The following is a 20,672-nucleotide window of genomic DNA, read 5'->3' on the forward strand; positions in this document are numbered from 1 at the left end:
GCAACCTTGGAGAAGCTGCTGACAGTCTGTGTCCAATACTGAGCTAGATGGACCTATGGTTTGACTCAGTATATGGCAGCTTCCTATGTTCCTATGCTCAGATGAAGGAGAAGGAGAAGGAGAAGAAGGTACTGTAGATATTACATTAAACCTGCCAGCCCATACTTCAGAGATTTCAGAGGCCAGTTCACACAATCATAAGAAGCCTCCCACCCTAATTTGGGAACTGTACACACAATCCCATTTGCTGATCGTCTGTCAGTTAGAAGCAAGGATCATTCCCAATCCAATTTTATGCATCTTTCACTTATGCACATTATATAAAGTGTCAGCAATTTGCAACCCTAAAATGCCCAACAGTGATTATTATTCTGTTGATCTGTCATTGTGCTTTTTCATGCATTCCTTGTCGAAGACAGCTGCACTTGGCAACAGGGAAGGGAATCTATCAACCTCCCTGCTGTATGCAGCACCTGCCAACTCTGCGCCCGCTGACTCCCTCACCCCTGCCACAAGAGCTTAGCATTTGAAGAGGCTGGAAGCAGGAAAAGACAATTTTAAAAGAAATGGGGAAAAACTGTTCATACTGCCACACTCTGCAACACATAAAGTCTGTAGTAAGCCTCCCTACTATGGAAAAATACAGCTACTTTCCTGCAATGCATTTACAATGTTGTCGGGCAAAAGCGCATCATTGAATTTCAAATCCAAGCAATGGGAAATGTGAATGGTACCTTTTGGAGAATGCAGCGACACTGATGTGGAAACACGGGCAATATGGACAGGCAGTTAGTGGACACATTGCGAGTACGTTGCAGCGAGTAATCTGGAAAACACCCATGAGAACTTCAGCTTTATACATATGTGTATACAGAGATCGATTGTGAGGGGAGAATTGTGAGGCATGTTTACAGTAAAAAAGAATATGGACTTGAGAAATCTGGCTAATGTGATGTGGTACCTTGTTCTGTGCAAGTGAGCAAAAATGAACATGACTGATCCAAGCAATTATTTGCTGTTGCTATAGAAACTACATTATATAAAAAGGACAACGTTCCATGCACAGCTATTATTAAGTACCACCATGCATGACGGAGATTCATATTTTATATTTGCATTTGCACTTCCTTTCAAAACGTTTGTTTTTATGAAATAATTGTGTGGTTTTCATTTGCTTTCTGACCAAACATATCTCCATACCTGTTGACATCGGTTTGAGAAACAATCCTCTGTTGTATGTTGTATTGTATCTCCATTGTCTAGGTGCCTTGATGGGCTGGTAGAACTGAAAGTAGTATAAAACTAGAATGAAATTTAAAAAAGGATTTTTTGAAGCCCACAGCTCCTTGATAATGGTTATAATCCTGCAATGTTAAATAATGATTTACATGTGTGAGACAGCCATCACACTGCAGAGGCATCATATCACTTGACACCACTGCAGACAAAATGATTTTCAATGGAAATAGCTTGCATATCAAGCTGTTTCTTACCCTATTGCCCAATATGGTTTCAGGATGGGCAGAATTGTATCCATGTCACTGTGGATGTCATGGCAGCTTTGTGGCCAATCAGCTGGGTCCAAGGTTGATGGTCCCGCCCCTTATTCCTCTTTGGCTTCAGTTTGGCAGCAGTTAGCAGTCACTGGTGTGTGACTGAATTATGTGGGTGTCATATTCAGGAGAAGGAGCATCCCTGAAACTGGCAGCTTTCATCTGCTCTGGATCGTGGCTCCCCCACCCCTTGCCTGCTGTGTGGCCTTGAAGAGGCCCATGTAGTCACATGAAGGCTACTGGTCTCTGAGCCTAGTTGAATCACCGAATGTTGCGGGGAGCCAGTTCTGACCTATTGAAGCTGCCACTTCCTGAGGATTTTAACCACACTCTAGTTCATTTGTTCCTTTGCTGATACTTTGCAGTTTAAAAAGCTGTGGCCCAAATTATGCATCTTGCCTCTCATTCATGGTCTGAGTACAAAGCTGTGAATAGGGATGTGCGAACCGGTTCGAATTCGAATCAGGGTAGTTCGAAGGTTCGAATTCGAACTGAACCAGCCATCAGGTTTGAGCTGCAGGTTCAAATTCGAACTGAACCAGGGGGTGGTTCGATTCAAACTGGTTCGAACTGGTTAAAACTGGTTTGGACACCCAAAAATTTGTAGGATGGTAGCTGACACCCAGGGGTACCTGCCACCCAAACCCCAAAGCTGTTGGAAACTTGTATGATTTTTTATGAATTTTTGAAAAATATCTTTATTTTTTATCATAGGGTATAATGAGACTCGAACCAGCCCATTATTCCTTATTGTGGAGCACCCATGGGTGCCAACAACCATGCAAACCCTGAAGCAATTGGACACCCCATGATTTTTAAAGAATATTTTAATTATTTTTAATTATTTTTCTCATAGTGTATAATGGGACCAGAACCAGCCCATATCCCCTATTATGGAGCTCCTAGGGGCACAAAAGTGGGGCAGGTGGTAGACAACCAGGGGTTCCTACTATCCACAAAGTTCCAAGGCAATCGGACACTCCTCTGATTATTGGTGAATTTTAAAAGTATTTTGGAATTCCTCATAGAGAATAATGAGGATTGCAGCAAATGTATAGCTTCACGTTGGGGAGAAAGGGGTGTCCTAGAGTGGAGTGTGGTGGGTGGTAGTTCCCAAGGCGGGCAAGGAAGCTATCAGAATTATTTGAAAGGAATGGGGCAAAGGACTGATTTTTAAGTGATTTTTGAAGTTTATGCGTCTTTAAGGTTTTTCTCCATAAAGAAGCATGGCAGTGTCAGCAAATGTGTAGCTTCACGTCAGGGGCAAAGGGGTGGCCTAGAGCAGAGTGTGGTGGGTGGTAGTGCCAATTTTTGGATGTCTGAACCGGTTTGAACCTGTTTGAACCAGTTTGAAACGGTTCGAATTCAAACCGAACCAGGGGGAGGTTCGAGCAAAACCAAAACTGAACCACCCCCTCCTGGTTCAAACCTGGTTCGAATTTGAACCGAACAAACCGGTTTTGTGCACATCCCTAGCTGTAAATCACTGAGCAATAGGATACTGAATGATTAAGGTGTATGTATGGACTAATCCTTGGTGTAAGCAGGCTCAAATAAATGGGTTCTGTCTTCTGTGGCTTCTGTGGAAAGACTTCCTACTAGAACTTCCTCCTGCAGATACTGCTGAGGTTTCTGCTTCCCCAGAACTGACTGCATGCCCTTTTGGATGCCTGGCAACCCAAACACTTCATGTCTGTTTTGCTATGAATGTTAGTATATGTGATGCCAATCAAGGGTACACATCATCAGTGTGCAGCATACAAAACCAGGAGTTTCAGCATCCACTGCAAAACGCTATTGCTATTACCTTCCCCTGAGCCTAGAGGCAGTATAGCAAACACAATGTGTACTTAAATACACTGAACTCTTTCTGGTTTGCTGAAAAATTGTGCTACCAGCTTATGAGACAGTATCCTCTTTAGGCAATGAGTTTTGAAAAGGGAAAGGGAAAATTACAAATATTTGGCAATAAGAATTCTGTTTCTTGCTAATTCCTAGGCAATTTTATTCATTCATTCATTAAATTTGTATACCTCCTAACCCAGATGACTCTAGGTGGTTCACATGAATAAACACAAATAAGAGCAAAATAAATAATCCATTAAAAACAATTAAAAATTTTTAAAAGTTGTTCAACCAACCAACCAAACAATCAATCTTTATTACAGTCATAGACCAACATGAAATACAGGAGATGATCACAGGCAGAAAGGGCTTAAAAGGCATAAGAGGCATAAAAAGGCACAGGAGGGTAAAACTGCAAAAATGATAGTCCTAAATTGAGAGTTCCAAAGCTGTAAAGTTATAAAATTGTGAGATTGTAGCGGCTGCAGGGACTATAATATTTATAAAAGAGTTAAAAATAAGGGCCTATAGAGCTGTAAAGCTCTAAGAGTGCAAGGCTTTCCTGAAGTGCACTGTGGTAGTGAGCTGCAAGAGCACTGGAACTATGCTGTAAAGTTGGGCGTGACCATCATCCGGCGGATTTTGAGCACTGCCATGCAGAACCTAGCAACACTATGAAGCTATTCCCTCAGTCACTGGACTAAGCTTAGCCCACTTTCCAGTGGTCGTAGGAATCACTGGGCTCGCAGGTGAGCAAAGTATCATCTCATACTGCACGGGAGAAAGCCAATGGTAAACCGCTCCTGTATTCTACCAAGAAAACCACATGGCTCTGTGGTTGCCAGGAATCGATACCAACTCAATGGCACAATCTTTCCTTTCCTTTTCATCATGTTAGACTCCAATGAGTCTAAGGAAGAAAAGGGACTGGATTAATCCATTCCACTCTTTTATTAGGCCAAATGACTTATGGTTCCCAAAACCACAGCCTAATTTCCCATAACCACTCTTCACATGTCCCCAGCAGAAGTAACAACATCCCTTTCAAACAATGCCTCTCACTCCATTTAAAACAAAACAAAACATTTTTATATCCCGCTCTTCAATATCCTACTGTCATTCTGATGTTACAGTTGAGAACTGAGACTGAGACAGAAAGCTGCCCCAAAGCACACAGAGTCCATACAAGTGTGGTTAAAGACTCTTCGTTTTCCACACAAAATAGTGCATCTGAGCATGTGGGCACTGGTTTCTCCTCAGCACTTTCCAATGACAACCAGCAATGAGCAAACCTGAAATAACGATGCAGAACTTGGATCAGAAAACTTTATAAAATTAGTTTCTAACAAGAAAATAGCTCCAAAAATAGCTCAGTCCTAACCGTGCTTCTGAACTTAAATTGGACCCACTAGGAGTGCAACAGGGTCAGATCCCTTCTTCCAACACACTGTGAGCCTCCAAACATCTGTGTGACCCTCAATTTTCCTCCCATGGCACCTTCTGCTGTTTCAGGAACCATGGCAATTGTGGCAAAGTCTCCCTCTCTTTCTCTCTTTTCTCTCCCCCTTCACTTCTCCCTGGCATTTGATATGCTGCTGGTTTTGTAGAAAAACATTTGAACATCCTGGGAATTGTAGTTTTCCCAGGAACCTGAATAGTGGCTGGGTAGAGAAGAAAGAGTTGAGTTTTTCTGGCTCAGATTAAAATCCAGCCTGGAAAAGAACTCAGGAGCGATAATGCTCACCCTCATTTGGAGGAGAGCATTTTGAGTCACGAGTATTCATAATTCAAGCCTGGAAATTACATGCTTCAGTGACATTAATGGGTCTACAAAAAAGGACCTGATGCATTTAAACATTTCTAATCATAAGTGTATTGACAAAATAGAAGTTGTGAAACTTCTCCTTTATCCTTTTATATAGAGATGTGCAAATCTGCTTGAGGTAATGACCTGGCCTCACAAATGGCCAGTGCACATAAGCGACAGCCTCCCAAATGGCCATTGCTAGCACAGAGAGGCCCAGAATGGGCCAAAAACAGCCCAAAATGGGCCATTTGAGACTGGGGGAGGCCGGCAAGGGAGGGAGAACCTCAGGAGACCTCCTCAACAGCTGTGGCAGCACCCTTCAAGGCCCCCACAATGACATTAAATCTACAGTTTTCTTTGTTTTAACTTTTTTCATCCCCTCCCCCTCAAAGACGGGCCCAAACTGGTTTGGACTCGAGTTGGACCGGGTCCAGTTCTAGTGTGCACAAAACTGGACCAGATGTGGTTTGGTTCAAGTTCAGTTCTACTCAAACTGAACCAGGTTTTCCAGTTTTATGCACCCCCCTTCTTTTATGGGCACTATAAAGGCAATTTATGAATACAAAATTATTGATGTCTTGCTGCTTCAGTGGAAGCAACAAGATCTCTTACAAATGTCTAATTCTACCTAAGTATGTATAGCCCTTTCACTAGAGGCACAAATGACCAAGCTCAAACTATCATACTTTGGACACGTTATGTGAAAACCTAGCTCCCTTGAAAAGTCCATAATGCTTGGAAAAGTTGAAAAGTTGAAGGAAAGAGAAGAAAAGGATGGCCAGCAGCAAAGTGGATGGACTCAATTATGACAGCAATGAGTGCACTACTGAGAGACATTAAAGACCAAGATGAAGACAGATCTGGAAAGAATCTATCTATGTGGTCGCTAAGAGTCAACACCGACCTATTATTATTATTATTATTATTATTATTATTATTATTATTATTATTTCTTGTTTACACCGTCAGACAGATGTTATTGACTGGTTTGTTTTATCCAGACATCGAGTCCTTCCCAAGGACCTGGGATGCCAGAATTTTATTGTCAGTTGTTATAGATATTGTCGCAGAATATAGGCTGTTCCCAGTAAAGCTGCTTTTTGTAATTGGCTGATGGTGATTTCTCTGGCCCCTGTGGTGTTGAGGTGCTCTTCAAGGTCTTTTGGAACTGCACCCAGGGTGCCAATTACCACTGGGATTATTTGGGTCTTTTTCTGCCACAGCCTTTCAATTTCAATTTGTAGATCTTTGTATTTGGTGATTTATTCTATTTCTTTTTCTTCTATTCTGCTATCCCCTGGTATTGCTATGTCAATTATTTTCACTTGTTTTTCTTTCTTCTCAACTACAGTGATATCTGGTGTATTGTGTGGCAGATGTTTGTCTGTTTGTAGTCAGAAGCCCCATAATATTTTTACATCTTCATTTTCTTCAACTTTTTCAATTTTATGGTTCCACCAATGTTTGGCTACAGGTAGCTTGTATTTTTTGCAGATGTTCCAGTGATAACTGTGTACTCCACATGCTCATTGCTTTTTTTTATAAATATCTGAATGTTTTTGCTGACACCAGTTGTTTCTAAACATTTTAGTATCCATGTGTGAGGCAATGAATCGAAGGCTTTCTTGTAGTCAATCCATGCAACACTTAGATTGGTTTTTCTTCTCTTGCAGTTTTCTAAAATCATTTTGTCAATCAGCAGCTAGTCTTTTGTGCCTCTGGTGTTCGGGCAATTTCCTTTCTGTTCAACTGGAAGCTGTTTGTTAGTTAATAAGTGTTGCATCACTTCATCTGCTATTATTCCAGTTAATAATTTGAACATGGTTGGCAGGCAGGTTATTGGCCTATAATTACTTGGAACTGCACCTTTTGCTGGGTCTTTCATGATGAGATGAGTTTTCCCAGTTGTTAGCCATTGTTCAATATCATCTCCTTGCAAAATGTGATTGAACTGTTTTGATATTTGTTTATGAAGGCTTGTTAGGTGTTTAAGCCAAAAGCCATGCAGTTCATCGTCGCCCGGTGCAGTCCAATTTTTAATTTTCTTTGCTCTTTCACTTATTAATTCTGGTGTTATTATTAGATCTTGCATTTGTTGGTTACCTTTTTTGACCTCTTTCATCCAGCCTGCTTTTTTATTATAATCTATTGGATTGTCCCATAATTTCCCCCAGAATTGCACTGTTTCTTCTTTATTTGGTGTTTCTACGTTTCTTGCAGTTTCTCCTTCTATGCTTTGGTAGAAACATCTCTGATTCAACTAGAATTGGAGATTCTGCCTGTGTTGTGTAATTCTGGTTTCGTATCTGCTAATCTTCTTTGACACTGCTGTTATTTGCTGCTTTATTATTTCCAGGACGTCTCTAATTTTCCTTGAATCTAGGTGGTATTTTTGGATCAGATACTGTTTGGTGTTTTCATTTTTCAGCTTCTTGTCTTTCATATCTTTCAATTTACTAGCATCTGACCTAAGTCTGGAGATTTTATTTTCTAATCTAATCTTCCATTTAGGTGATGTACTACTTTCTTTTTTACAGGTCCATTGATCTTATATCTGAGCTCTTGTATTGTTATTCTCGCTGCACTGTACATTAGTTGGTTTGTTTCTTGCAAATTATTGGTTGTTATTTCTGCAAGTGCAGCATTGACATCTTTTAATACCTGAGCAAGTTGCTTCTGGATGCTTCTCTTTCCAAATTTGGTACATTCTTTTTAAATAACCTCTTCTAGTTGGACTAGACTTGTAATAGCAGATCATTATTTCGTTGTTGGCATTTTTCGTATATTTTTTTCGGTTAAGCGACGTTTCTTCCAGTAACTTTGCTCTCTTCAGCCCTGGTTGCTCAACTGAAGATCTTGAGTCCTGTTGCCCACTTGCCACCAGATGTCCAGGGACTCCAGCACCTGGCATGGTCCTTGTTGACCCAGGCGGCAACCGATCTGGTATAGATTTATTAAAGTTACGTCTCACCATATTGTTGATGGGAGAGGCACTCTTTGGCTCCTCTGGTGAGACCTGTCCATTATGGTTGGACCTCTGGCATAGCTCTCACCTTCCTCAGAGCACACAAGCGCCACAACCACGCCAAGGTAGTGCCTCACTGGCTATTATTATTATTATTATTATTATTATTATTATTATTATTATTTGTATACCGCCCTTCCAAAATAGCTCAGGGCGGTTTAGAATTAAAACACACTACTAAAGCAGTAAAGAGCTAAAACAAATTAAAAAACAACATAACAATTAACATTTTAAAAACATTTTAAAACAACATTTAAGTAATTACAGTGATTAAAAACCCTGAAATCGGGTTTTGAATTTTAAAAATAAACCAGAAATTAAAACCCCCACAATTTAGGAAGCTGAGAAAGCTTGGGTGAAAAGAAGGGTTTTCAGGTGTTTTTTGAAAATTGCCAGACATGGGGAGGATCGTATCTCAGCAGGGAGCACATTCCACAATCTCGGGGCAGCGACCGAGAAGGCCCGTTTCTGTGTAGCCACCAAACAAGTTGGCGGTAGTTGGAGACGGACCTCCTCAGATGACCTCAATGGGCGGTGGGGCTCATAACAAAGAAGACGCTCTCTTAGATACCCGGGGCCTAAGCCGTTTAGGCTTATAACTAGCAGTTTGTATTTTGTCCAGAAACGTATTGGCAGCCAGTGTAAATCCATCAGTAAAGGAGTAACATGGTCTCTCCGAGATGACCCAGAGACCAACCTGGCTGCCGTGTTCTGAACCAACTGAAGTTTCCGGACTACGTACATAGGCAGCCCCACGTAGAGCGCATTACAAAAGTGCCCCACATAGAGTGCATTACAAGTGACTTGACAGCACTTGATCGATCGATTGATGTATAGCTCTATTTTAAGGTACCTGTGGACAAAACTAATGTCAATTCATAAACACCAAATCAAGTTTAGTCTGCTTATCTCAACCATTGTCTAATTTCATTTTTTTTTTTAAGCATCCATACAGCTCACATGCTAGTATCAAGTAGGGCACTGCACAGAACAGGATTCGTGTGCCTTTTCAAGCTCGGAACAGAATGCAAATCTCAGGAACGTTCCACTGGAACAACCAGTTGAGATAGTTGTTCTGATGGATCGAGCTCGGGTTTCGAGTATTCTGAGCACAGGATGGTGAGGGGCTGTGGGAAGTACCTTTCTAAATCATTTCCTTGGTACCACTCGCACCTGTGAGCCCCCGCAAGCAGCAGCACCCTGCCCAGCTTCTCGCGCCAAGGATGCCCCATCTGTGGTGGTCTTCTGGCCTCTGCACACATGCAACAGTAATTTGTGTCTGCCCAAAGGGCTGCTGTGCACATGCAGAGGCCAGAAAAGCACCATAGATGGAGCAGCCTCAGTGCAAGATGCTGGGTGGGGCGCTGCAGCTTGTGGGGGCTGGCAGGTGCGAGCGGTAATCAGGTAATGATTTTTAAAGGTACCTTTCATCACCCCTCACTGTCCACTGTGGTGCTGCTCAGAACACTCACAATGTTCTGACTTGGAATGGAGTTTTGCCATTCCAAGCTAGGAACAACCCTTCATTTGAAGGACCTTCTGTTTCGACACCAGAGCCCTCGAAATGGCCCATTTTGTGTTGGAACAGCAACAGCCCAAACTCAGAACGTTCTGCACATCCCTAGTACCAAGTCTTTAAACAATCATTAAAAGGAAAAAGAAATGCTGTTTCTTAAGGGGATTTTTTTTCCACATTAAGCAATCAATAGCTATTAAAGGCTCCTCAGGAGATCTTAATGAATTGAAAGCCAAAAATAATGTTCTAAAAAGAACATTTCATATACTTGTTTAACGATAATTCTTGGTGCTCTGTACTGGGTTGTATCTTCACTTTATTTTGCAAATATTAAATGTCCATGCCAAAAATAATTTAATAACTCCAGGGGGAGCTATGAAGCATTTCATGGGTGTAAAAAGATAGTTGAACAAGTGTAAATCAATATGCATTTAATAATACTCTGCATGTCGTTGTAGCTAGATAAATTACTGGTTGGACATGATCCAGTCAGAGTTAAGCACTTTTAAAAGTCTCAGTGATTTCTAGGGGAGAGGGAAGCCTAATCTTATTCTTCTTTGCTTAGGTAGAAAACAGTGTTCTCTCTAACAGGGATTCCCAGTTGGTGTTGACTAGAACTCCCAGAATCCCCAGCTGCAATGGCTTTTGCTTGGGGTTTATGGGAGTTGTAATCAACAACATCTGGGAATCTCTGTTAGAGGGAACACTGGTAGAAAAATCAATACCACTATATTTTATTTATTTATTTATTACACTTATATCCCACTCTTCCTTTGAGAAGCTCAGAGCTATGTAGATGGTTATTTTTATCTTCACAACAACCCTGTGAGGTAGGTTAGGCTGAGAGATACATGACTGGCCCAGAGTCACCCAGTGAGTTTCATGGTTGAATGGGGATTCGAACTTGGGTCTTCCTGGTCATTGTCCAACACTCTAATCACTATGCTATGTTGGCTCTATATGCAGCCTTGAGTATAAATTTAAGCTTCCCCATTGCAATTAATGTCATTTTCCCTTTACGGTATCATTTGCTGTGAATGAGGATGTAGATTCACACCCCAATGTGTGATGTCATGCATAATCTGCATGTTTAGGCTGCCCCATTCACTTCAGTCAAAGAGGAAGTTCTGTTCAAGGGAGGATTATGTGGAGGGGGGGGGAAATACCTTCATTCAAGGTTTATCTTTAAAGTCTTAATTTTAATATATCAATGTGATTTTATGGAATTTTATTGAATTAACTTTTGTTAACCACCTTGGGATGAGTTTTATGAAAGGTGGTATATAAATTGAACATTAAATAAATACAAATAAATATACAAAATGAGTGAAACAATGCTTAAAAGAGCATTTCTCCTGTACTTTTTATTCATTTTATGTAGCAGATTTTATAAACCTATTATATGTTTTAGTTACCCGCCTTACTATTTTAATTAGAGGTTTTATGCATTTTTTTAGTCTATATGTATTTTAGCTATTCTCTTTGCGCTTCATCGCATATCTTAAATATTTTGTATTTTTAGATCCCTCCCTTTTTAGTTTTAATTGTTATACCAATCTCAATCTCAGTAATACACGTAACACTCTTTTATATAATCTATTTTATTGTATTACTGTTTTATAACCAGTGCTGGTGTATGACCGTAATAAAGATTAATGGATTGATTGAACAAATCACTGGACTGGTGCATGAAAGTTTATTTCAAATAAGCAAAGAAAAAAGTTACTTACACACACACACACACACACACACACACACTCCTCCATCATACATATAGACCAGGGATATGCAAGGGCACTTTTTGTTTTAGTATTCAATTCCTTTCATTCTCTAAAACATGATTTTTAAGCATTAATTCATCAAATTCATTTCATTGTTCTTTTGTTTGTTTCAGTAAGTGTGTGTAACTTTTTTTTTTTTTTTTGGTCCCCACATGTGGTGGCAGTGGAGCTTATTCTGGAAGTTGTCTCCTGGCAGCTACCCCCTTTTTAACCCTCAGATGCTCAGATCCTGGGGATTTGGCACAGGGGCAGGGTGCACAGTGAGGGTGAGTTCACCCTCCCTCTGCCATTTTCATGTTAAACATTCCCCAGTCGGAGCAGCTTTTGAGCTCCAAAGTGCTATTTGCAGGAACAGCCACTTTGGGGCCCCAATAGCCATTTGGCAGGATGGGAGGGGCAGGATTTTCAGCATGAAAATGGCAGAGGGGGAAGATGTTCTCACCCACCCCCCACCCATCATACACCCTGCTCCTATGCCAAACTGAGGGCCCTGCAGCTGCTTTGACATTTCAAGGGGGCTGCTTCCAGCTTAGCTCCTGCTTTAAGCCTACCAGTTAATGAAAAAGTACTATTAAAAAAAATAAAGAAAAAGTCATACTGAAACAAATAAAGAGAACTTAATATTTTCCGAATCTGGCTAAATGATGAAAACCAAAGAAATGATACAAAGCTTCAGGATAGAATGAAAAGAGTCCATGCAATTGTTATTTATTTAGAAGAGGAAACAATATTGATGAAGGAGCTTATGATCAACGACAGATAGATCCTAAATACAGAAATCAATTAGCACAACAGAGAAAGAATAGAACTAACAAGAAGAGTAAAATTAATATTTGGATTCTTATGGAAAGAGAAAGAAAGACTAAGCAATAATTTCTGAAAGCAAATAGAATGCATTCACTGGAAAAGAAATGCAGGGACACTCCTGAGCCAGGAAATGGAACTTCCCTCCATGTCCAAAGGCCGTTTGTCATGTGGCATCCGTGATCTGTGCAGCAATCCAAAGCCTCCTTGGGTCCATGAGTATGAGTTGCCTAGTTCTTTGGTCCTGACTATTGATAAGGTTATAAAAACCAGATATCCCCATATGACATTTCCCCACTCAAATATTAAAGCAAAAGATTTGACAGTGCTCCTGTCTCTCAAAACCTATGTCAAAGATGTAGAGATGATTCACAAAAGACACATGGGTGCTGCTACTTCTGTGCCTGTATGATGATTTTCTTAATCCCACTATAGCTCTTGTAGCAAACCCTGAGGCGAGTCTCACGATCAGTGAGACCTGCCGGAGGGGGTTCTACCGGGAGAGCGGGCTTAGCCCACTCTTCCCACAGACTATCAAGGCTGCAGCCCTGGGTGGCTGGATTGGCCACCCACATGACCACTGGCTCTGTTACAGAGACGGTGGGGGCTGCAGGGATCGGGGGATGCATGGGGCATGCGTGGGGCATGCTGGAGAGACCCCCGAGCACAGGAGGCTGCTTGCACCCTCGCAACGGGGGTCTCCTTGTGTGTTGCCACGGCGCAGAGCCGTGCTGCAGCAACACACAATCGGAAAACCCAGGTTAGCGGAGCATTCACTCCACTAACCTGGGCTAAGGGGAGGGGTATTTAAGCGGTTTACCCGCTTTGTGGCCTGCGAGCCCGGTGGTTCTCATGGTCCGTGGAAAGCGGGCTAAGCTCCCTTAGCCTGCTTTCCACTGATCATGAGAATCACCTCCCTGTCAAGTCCCATCCTGGGGTGGGGGAAAGGGGATACAGATATTGCAAGCTTCAGTTAACAACCTCCCACACTCAAAGCAATGCAAGGAAGAGTGTTCCTGGAACTATTCTTTAAAAATTCATTTAGACCATGGCTGTACAGAACTCACCCCTTTATTTCCAGTTTTACACAGTTTTACACAGTTCCATCTCATGGTGTCAGCGGTGGAGACTCTGCAGAGTCTCGGATCACTGCCAGTCCTGGGAAGTTCAGCACTAATTGTGCATTATCAAGTCCCTGAACAAAAGCTGCAGTGAAACTGACAAGCTTTCACCCCACTGCTAGAGGGAGTCTCTGGAAAGTGGCTTCTCTATAGAGATAAGATTGACAAGAGGGATGAAACCTCTCATCAATTTTACCACCTCTACACCTAAGGGACTTCTCTTGCCTCAAATGTGTCATGTTTGCTGCTGCTGTTTACAGCCTTTGCAGTGAGGACTAGATAATGCACATTTTCCTTATACTTGGATGGTTGTGTGCAATGGTTCCACAGAAGACCCCCCACACCTGCAAAACAATAGAAAATCCCCTTCACTTTAGGAGTAAATCAAACAGTGGATTTTTAAAAAACCAGGGGCGGAGCCACCATTGGGCCAACGGGTTCAAAGAACCCACGCTGTTCTGGTTTAGCTCCCAGCAGGAGCCACATGGCCCCCGTTCGAGAGTTAAATAGCCGCTGCATTCGCAGCACATCCAGGAGTGGCTCTTCCCTGCCTTGAGGGGGTGTGGCTAACCCCACATCTGACATCAGACACAGGGGGCGGGGTGAGTGGTGTCACCGCCACAGCCACACACGGGCCGCCACAGTCATGCTCCACCACTGAAAAAACCCTTATCCATTTCACCTCCACAGTGAAAGAGCACCTCCACCTTTTTGACCCTGATAGAAATTAAATTGGAAAGACTCAGAACTGTGATGCCCATGTCACAAATCAAACCTTGTGGATTACAATGCCATAAAACCAATGATAGTGGGTTTGTGCATGCACTATGGATGTGCATACATCCATATGCACAGATATAGTGTTGGGAAATTTTGAACAACATGAAATATATTCTGATTCTGTCATAACGTTTCGACGAGTATTTTCAGAGAGCCAAAAGTTAGCAGTAGCAGAAGGCAAGATTTCACAGTGGCTATTACATCAGTATTCACACTATGTTTATCTCTCACCTTGCAAATGATACACATAAGTCTGAAAAGATAGAGACTGTGTTTTATGGCCAGAAATAGGGAATGAAAGCAATCTGCCCAGCCATGAGCAGATTTCTCAACATCTGTTCTTTGGGTCTGTCAGAGAAATAGAAATTTCAGGAACCTGGATCCTTCTGACTTTTCTCATTTTGCAGCATGGGGCTTACTTGAGACTGTATGAAATTTGCACAGATGCATAATTAAAGGATCCTTTTTTAGTAAAATTACACACTGTAGACCTGATAATAAAGGGGTTGCTTAAGGTAGCATGTTCACGTGTGTGTTTGGCTTGAGACACAAATCACTGGAAGTTGGCCAGCTTATCTGTTTTCTACCGGCTCCATTAACCTTAAAGAAGCCGCCCACCACCACCACCACCACCCGGAGGCACATTCACAAGCCACACCTGGTAGGGGATAAATTTTATGTACCACAACATCCTGAGTGATGACAAAATTTGGGATTAGAGCTAAAGGGTTTTGTTTCCCTTGGATGGGAGCACACTGAATACTTACGGGCTGCCTTCATACATAATGCTAAATCAGAAGCGGACAAGCCAAAGGTTCCACTCTATCTATCTATTTATTCGATTTCTATACGGCCCCTCCAAAAATGGCTGAGTGTTCCACACAGAGAAATAACAAATAAATAAGATAAATAAAATGGATCCCTGTTCCCAAAGGGCTCACAATCTACAAAGAACATAAGATAGACACCAGCAAAGGCCACTGGAAGTACTGTGCTGGGGCTTTGTCGTCATCCAAATGTGTGAAACCACGGTTTCATCACAAAGGTGACACAAGGTTTTTGAGCCGAAACTGTAATCTGAATCTTTGGTTTGTAGTGGGTTTCACTGCTCCAGCCTGAGGTTTGATGGTGGCATCGTGGCATCTGAATTCTGCCACCGCCGTAACCTGGGTTTTGTTGATGTGGCTGCTGCCAAAACCATAGAGAGGATGGCTCAGACAAGCCCAGAAATGCATCAGCTCTATGCCTGCTGTGCTTCTCACTGGTCACCTCCCTGAGCCTTTGCTCTATCCCCTGCTGTCTCTGTCCTCCTCTAGCTGTCGCCCAGCAACAGATACAAATACGAATACGACAAATATTTATATACTGCTTTTCAACAAAAGTTCCCAAAGCGGATTACATAGATATAAAACAAACAAACAACTAAAATGGCTTGCTGTCCCTAAAGGGTTCACAATCTAGACACCAGCAACAGCCACTGGAGGGACTGAGGCTGGATAGGCTCAGTTGTGCTGGGGCTGGATAGGGCCAGTTGCTCTCCCCCAGCTAAATAAAGAAAACCACCACTTATTTGGTGATGCCACATTATAACATCCCATGCTTCACAGTATGTCAAAGGAAAAGGCCACATTGGGGGATGTCCCTTTCCACTCTATCGCATGTCCCCCCTTTGGCAATCTACAGAGAAAAGGGGATGGGATGAGAAGACAAGCACTTTATGGAGAGGTCTCCACAAATCAAGTGATGAAGAAGTATTTGCACAAGCACATGGAGTCTCAGTGGGACCATAAACCACGCAGAAACCTGTTTGTTTCCAGGGGAGTGATACCACATGCCAGGGGAGTGATACCCAGGGTCTAAGTTGAAAGGCAGTCCCTGGAATTCTTGAGTGGCTCTGCTCTTTTTTGTGTGCAAAATAGTAAGGGAAAGGAGGCCCAGAAAGGAGGCCTGGTCCCTTCACCTTGGGTACAAGCATGTAGTCTCTGTTATTACTCATGAGAAGGACCATCTTGGGGTACACCAGGCTGGATCACAAATAATGTGCAATGACACCTCTTCTCCCAAGGAGGACTGCTCTTTCATGAAAGTGGCAAACCACAGAGACATGCGTGGACAGACCAGAGAGTTTTCACTGCCCAGCCCATTGCTAGATCCGAACAAGCCCCAGGGAAGGGTACCACACCAACACCTTTCCAGGTCACAGTGACTGGCAGACAGCAGGAGTGAAAGTGCTCACTCTAGCAGTCTGGTTGTCCATTGGCACACATGCATGTCCATTTGTATGGCCACCCCGCTTGCCAGGGATAACAGAAAATAGGGGCTCCCCTTTCCCATGATTCCCTGTGGTGGCCAATCTGCATACAACTCAAGAATTTTGGGTTGCAATATGTAATCTGCATTTCCCAGCCCAAGAATTATGAATGAGTACTAGGAGCCATCCTCAACCTTGCCAGACTGCGCCCAAAGGGAAATGGCTCGGCTGGACACATGGAGTGGCCTGGTCTCTTTGGGAGTCTGCAGGTGTTGCATGTACAGGGGAAGGTGAGAAATATAAGTTCTATTTTTAAACAGATATACCAGGAGTCCAACCCTGGGTGGGGTATAGTTGGATGGCCTAACTCATGAGGGTGCAGTCTGATGGAGACCCAAAGGTCATGGAGCCCCAGTGGACTGGCCCTCTCATGAGAGGGCTAATCCCTGTCCGGCAAGCTAACACTGGGGCTGGAGTGTGTTGGGGATTCCTGGACTTCTTTGACCAGGTCTGCCATCACAAGACCATCCTTTGTCATAGTGGACCAGACCCCAGGATCCTTTGCCTGTGCTCATATACATATCCTCTCTTAGGGAGTATTCATGCTCCCTTTCCAGAGCAACAGAAAAATAGTGCCCCTCTCCATCCCCCCATTATTGGTAATTGTGCTTCTGTGAGACTGGCTACGGGACTCAGAGCAATAGTCCCAGACCAAAGTGCTTACAATCATCTTGGGCTGTGCTCCAAACTACAAGCATGAAGTATAAGGGGTGATTACATATTACATATTAAAAGATAAAGTCGATGTTAAAAGCCTAGGGATGAATAACACAGTACAAGCATATGATAAAAGACTATACAAATCAGAAATAGAAGTAAATAAAACTATGGCTGTATTAAGACAAAAGCAAGACTGCAAACTAAATGACCTTTAATGGCCAAGATCTTAAGATTGCAGTTAACAGTAGTTAATAATGGTTAAAAAATGGGTACAAATATTTATTTTAAAAACATAAAGGCATAAAAGAAAAAAGAAAAAATGCAAACCGGTCTCAACTGGGTGACAAGGCTCTTGATCTTAGATGTTGTCAATGGTGTCCTCACGGTAGTGTCCAGTATAGCTTTTTTAGGGCTAATACAGTCCTTATCAAACCAAGGTTTGGAGTGGTGTTGACGCTGCCGCAAGGTGCACTATTTTTGTGGATTAGGTGCTGTTGAAGCTCACGGACTAGAGGGCTAGTTCAGAGGTGTGTCAGGGGGTTCAGACACTATCATGTGAGTTGGATGTGCTGAAAGAGATCCGAGGCAAGCAGCCCTGTTATCACTTGATCAAGTTGGTGGGGGGTCCATTTGGCACGGCAAAGGACTCTCCCTGCCGGAGATATGGGGGTGCTGATAGCGGTCCTCAGTATGGGTTTGTTGAGTGAAGGACTTTAGTTGAAGGAAGATTGGAAGGTGATCGCTGTCAAATTTAGGAACAACCTCTAGGCTCTCAACAAAAGGGAGCAGATCCCTGGAGATGATTATGTAATTGATGGTACTCATTCTGACAAACAGGTGAATTTGCCTGGTTGATCGCCTACAACTGCACCATTTGAGACGAAAAGGTTGAGCCTGGTGGCTCTTTGTGCCAAGCAGAGTCCCGCAAAGTTTGACCTCCGATCCTTTGAGATTTGGTTCGGGAAATGTCCATCAATCTCAAGGTTGGGGGCGGGGAGCACTGATGTTTTCTGTAAAGGGTGTAATCATCAGGATCCAGCCTAATGTAAAGTCAACACCCAGCACCACCAACGTGTTGGGGTGCGAAAGGCTGAAATCGGCAGCGTAAATTTGCAGTTCAGGCCATATGGTTCTAAGCTGGGATTTCCGCTGTTTTGGGGAAAGATAGGTATTAATTATCAGCAGGGAACAGTGAGTGAATTGGATTCACCTGCCATAGCATAATGCTTGAGTGGTGGGAGAGATCCTGATGTTGCATAAAGAGCAGTAGAAAATAGCACCTCTCAAGCCGCCATTGGATCTTCCACATCCCATCCCTGGTTTGGCCCCAACATGAGAGAAAAAGGTAGCTTCTTGGCCATTTGGCTAAGATCAAGTATAGCACCTGCCTGGTTGTGTGAACAACCTGAAAGTAATCTTAGAACACTAATCATTATTTTTTCCATTGGTACTTGATTACAATAGATCCCCCCCCCCGCAAAAGGCATACTTTCTTTGACTGATAATCTATCAAAGCATGTTCTTGTGGAGCTCCCGCAGTTTGCATGTTACGCCAGAGCCCTAATAGTTCCAAGCAGTGCCAGTGCCCATGCTCTAGAAGTGTTCGGTGAGATCAGTGTTTCCGATCTTACAGAATGCTTCTGGGGCACAGGCTGTTCTTGAAAGTACACTATTAGGGCTCTGTTGCATGCCAGAGAACCGGAGGAGTTGCATGAGGGCTGCCAATATGTGTCTGCAGACCCTCATAGGGACATAGGGAGCTGCCTTCTACCAGGTTGGACCATTGATCCGTCTTGCTCAGTATTGTCTGCACTGACTTGTAGTGACTTCTCCAAGGCTTCAGGCAGGAGTCTCTCCCAGCCCTACCTTAAAATGCCAGAGAGTGAACTTGGGACCTTCTGCATGGAAATGCTCTTCCTCTGAGTGATGGCCCCATCCCCTACAGAGAGGGAATCTCTTACCATGCTCACACAGGTCATCACCCATCCCAATGTAAACCAGGATGGACCCTGCTTAGCAAAGGGGACAATTCATGCTCACTACCACCAGACCAGCTCTCTTCCCCAAAGCACACATGTGCTTTGTTTGGATGCCAGCCTTTGTTTCTTAGATGGAATAGTTACATGTCAATGCGGGTGCCATTTCAGGAGACGCTGCTTTCCCTGGTCTGTGAGAAAGGTGGAATGCCTCTTACAGAGATGCCTGCCACCTGCAGTTTCTCCAAGTACTGATAGGAAAGTGGTGTGTGTGTGTGTGTGTGTGTGTGTGTGTGTGTGTGTGTGTGTGTGTTTGAAAAATGTTGTCTGATTAATCAAGGGAATGCTTCTTTAGTCATTTTTTAAAAATATTCATCATTTAAAGGTTGCAGCCCACATGAAAACAGAAGTCTTTAATTTCTGAATTAAGCCTCAATAACACTGTATGATGTGAATTTTATCTTCTAGCAAAAATTCACAGTATATAGCAAACTTCTTTCTTTCTTTCTTTTTTTCTTTCTTTCTTTCTTTTGAACGAAGTGTGTGCCACTGTTCTTCATAAATGCATCTATGTTGGTCTACAGCAAAGTTTGTAATATAATCAACCAAAAAGTGAAATCCAATTCCACAATGTATAATGTTTGTTGATAATGGTACAAAGTGTTGATAATGGTACAAAGTGTTGCACCACATATTATGAAATATTTAAGGCAATATTCTTTCTTTGTCTTTAATGTCTGAGTACCTGACCTGGGCTTCTTTCTCATGTGCACTTCTGCAGACCTTAAACCAAGTCTTCCTTTGTTTTCCTCCGCTTTGCAGCCCTTCCTGTTCCCACTGCCTCCCCAGGCACTTAGGATGTCTAGGGACCGTTCTTTCTAGCACACCACCCACCACACAGTTATTAAAAGCACTTCACTAAAGCGGACCTTCACAAGTGCTCCTTGCATCTCTGGAGGGTTGGAAAAGCCCATCAATCCTTCTGTCATATTCTTGTTTGTGACACTGTTGGACATAAATTCTAACACTTTCTAGAATGCCATGGAGAAATCAGAGCAAATTGCTGTCGGAATAACAGGAGTCCTTTTACCTTTGCAGAAAATCCCACCCTGGGCCGAGAGAGACTTCTGCAGGAGGTAACAAGCACTCTCACAATTGCTTATAACACCTGGACCTAAAACAACAACAAAACCCCATCTTCCACTTTTTCCCTCCCAGGGATTGCTTTGAGCAGATATTCTTCAGGCTCATGTCTTCAGGCAGGAGTCAACTCTGTATAGTCTCAGAGTTTCCCAACTCTGTATAGTCTCTGTATAGACTATAGTTTCTGTAGTCCATATGCCTTACTTTCAGGCAGACTTAATGGGACACCTGAAGGTCATTCTCTCATCCAAACATGTTGTAACTTTCTGAGTGCAGAATGTAACCATTCAAATTATTTTGTGAAACAGTCTGAAAGTGTGGCAGACCAGAGCACTCCACATCCTTCAAAG

General features: G+C 42.8%; 1 long non-coding RNA gene across 1 annotated transcript in view; it reads right to left on the reverse strand.

Annotated features, from left to right (window-relative positions):
• Window positions 1-733: 733 nt before the first annotated feature.
• LOC128337598 (uncharacterized) overlaps window positions 734-20,672 on the reverse strand; it is a 48,761-nt gene continuing 28,822 nt past the window's right edge. Inside the window, exon 3 of the long non-coding RNA XR_008312332.1 lies at window positions 734-826. This is a non-coding gene — a long non-coding RNA (uncharacterized LOC128337598). The remainder of the gene's footprint in view (window positions 827-20,672) is intronic.

This window comes from Hemicordylus capensis, chromosome 1 (assembly GCF_027244095.1).
Source record: "Hemicordylus capensis ecotype Gifberg chromosome 1, rHemCap1.1.pri, whole genome shotgun sequence".
NCBI lineage: Eukaryota > Metazoa > Chordata > Lepidosauria > Squamata > Cordylidae > Hemicordylus > Hemicordylus capensis.